We start from the raw sequence: 2500 nt of genomic DNA, 5'->3' as shown, positions 1-2500 counted from the left end.
TATCACGATTCGTTGCACGCACTCAGAGTGTCCCGATTATCCAAATATCGATCGTCTCTACGGAACTTTATCGAGATACATTCGAAGTACAAATCGTAAATATAGTAAACATAATATTTACGTATGAGAAAAAAAGGGGTAGAAAGTGAGAGAGAGAGAGAGAGAGAGAGAGAGAGAGAGAGGTTCGGGGTCGAAAGGTTCGAACAAAAAAAAAAAGATCATTCGAACTGTTGATTTGATCGGAAACGATAAAATTTATTCCAATCAACGATATATACATATATGTATATATATATATATATATATATATATATATATATATATATATATATGTCTGTATATCGGAAATTTCAAATTTCAAAATTTATTATTCGCCTTAACGAAAAGTATTCTATCACAATTTTTCGTTAACTCGTTTATCCAATTGTGAAATTAAATGAAATTTTAAATGAACCTATGAACACGCTTTTATCGTTCGATCATAACACAAAACAATAACACGTCACTTTCCTATATTTATTTTCGCATGAATTTTTATGATAAAATTTATTCCTTCCTCTTCTCCTGGTCCAAATCTGCAACTATCTCTACATCCCTTTCCGCACACCCCCCTCCCTCTCCTTCTTCTGCCTCAAACCCCCAACCCATCCCCACTCTCACGTCAGTCCACTTCAATTCTTAAAAGAAAATCTAATGTCCATCATGAAAATACTCGTGCAAACTAGTCATAGACTAAGTTCGATCATCTGAATGGCATAAATTCGTGATCTGATCGTTTGATCGATCGATCGAAGGCGAACTTATCGAGAGGAGGCATTTTAAGTGATACAAATCAACGAAATAGCCGACATTACAGATTAACAATTCGACAGTTGTAACGTAGTTTTTCACTTTCATAGTGTATAGGACGCAACTTTATATATGAAAAATAAATAATAAAAGTCAATCCTATTGTCATTCGTGCGAACGTGTGAGAGAAAAAGAGAAAGAGAATAAGAGACAGACAGAGAAAGAAAAAGGGAGAGAGAGAGAGAGAGAGAGAGAGTACACTGTTGGTCTGTCGCATTCTCTTTATTCGAAAATCAGGGCATTACGACGTGTTTGCTTAGCAATGTAAAAGTCAGGAGCCACATCGTGAATCACTCGTATCGATGATACGTCCGCGTTCATTGTAAGATTTAAATGTCACTCGTGTTGTCCTATAATTACAGGCAGCGAGCATGCCATGCTCGCTTAACGGAGAGGTATACGTGTTGCACTCCAAGCGCAACATGCACCTTTCCGTGCACCTACCGCATCGCCAACGAGAGGAAGAACATAATCAACAACTACTATTACAACAACAACTACAACAACAACAACAACAACAACAACAACAACAACTACTATTACTACTACTACTACTACTGCTACTACTACTATTACTATTACTACAACAACTGCAACAACAACAACAACAACAAGAAGAGCAACGACAAAATCAAGAACAAGAAGAGGTACGACAAAGGTTAAAGTAGCGGCAAAATTGGCAACAAGAAGAAAACGAGTTTTGGATTCACGGATTGATTGGAATAACGAGCAACAGTGTCATGTACAGTGAAGTATATGCAGTTATGATTATCGAGTAGGTTCGAATACTTCTTTAATATTTTACGTTTTTATTTTTTCTTTTTTTTTTTTTTACTTCTTCTTCTTCTTCTTCTTCTTCTTCTTCTTCTTCTTCTTCTTCTTCTTCTTCTTCTTCTTCTTCTTCTTCCTCACAGTCTTCCAATTCTCCCTCAATTCCTCTTAAAAAAAAATTTCTTTTACGAGATCACTTTTAAGATTCAATTGATTGCTCGGTCTCATTGTCAGATCGATTTTTATCCGACTTTATTGAGATTTTGAATTTCGTTCGTTTTTCTTTTTCTTTTTTTTTTCTTTTTTTTTTGTAATTACTATACTCTTCGTCTTCGTGAATGAACGTATATATACATATGTATGTATGTACGCATATATATATATATATATGTACACATATGTACGTAGTACGTATCTATCTATCTGTCATTCGAAAGTTATAATTACGTATACCGTAAATATTTATTCCATATTTTTGCATTATCCACGTGTATTTTGTTTTCCATCGTTCCACATATATATACGTACGTATATACTGTGAATGTAATACTAATGAATAATGTCGATAAATATTATTGTTAATATCTAATGATCTATTTTTTTTTCTCTTTTTATTTTTTTTTTTCTTTTTTCCTTTCCTTTTTGTTCTCTTTCGAAAAAAGGCCGTCATACAGGCAATCAATTTTGTTTTCAATAAAAAAAAAAAAAAAAGGATAAGGATCCTTGTCCGTAAAATTCATTTATTTTGGATTTAATACTAAGCGCTTCTTTCTTATTCGAAAAAAAAAAAAAAGAAAGAAAAAAGTTCATTAGATTTCGTAATGAATACTTCTCGTTTGGGACACTCTGTAGTTACATGTACGTGTACATGCATACGTAC

The 2500-nt window shown here is 33.4% G+C and overlaps 1 protein-coding gene across 16 annotated transcripts in view; it reads left to right on the top strand.

Moving 5' to 3' along the window:
* The window catches only part of mAChR-A (muscarinic Acetylcholine Receptor, A-type), a 37659-nt gene that overhangs the window by 18700 nt on the left and 16459 nt on the right, over nt 1–2500 (top strand). For 14 of the 16 annotated variants that reach the window (XM_085660005.1, XM_035876967.2, XM_085660011.1 and 11 more), the window contains one exon: nt 1212–1624. The exons of the other annotated variants lie outside the window; for them this stretch is intronic. The gene's annotated coding sequence lies outside the window, so the exon portion shown is untranslated. The remainder of the gene's footprint in view (nt 1–1211; nt 1625–2500) is intronic. 16 annotated transcript variants of the gene reach the window in all.

Source organism: Vespa mandarinia, chromosome 10, assembly GCF_050613455.1.
Source record: "Vespa mandarinia isolate Hongniang chromosome 10, ASM5061345v1, whole genome shotgun sequence".
Lineage (NCBI taxonomy): Eukaryota > Metazoa > Arthropoda > Insecta > Hymenoptera > Vespidae > Vespa > Vespa mandarinia.
The sequence above is the reverse complement of the archived record's forward strand: the minus strand, read 5'-3'. Positions and strand labels throughout refer to the sequence as shown.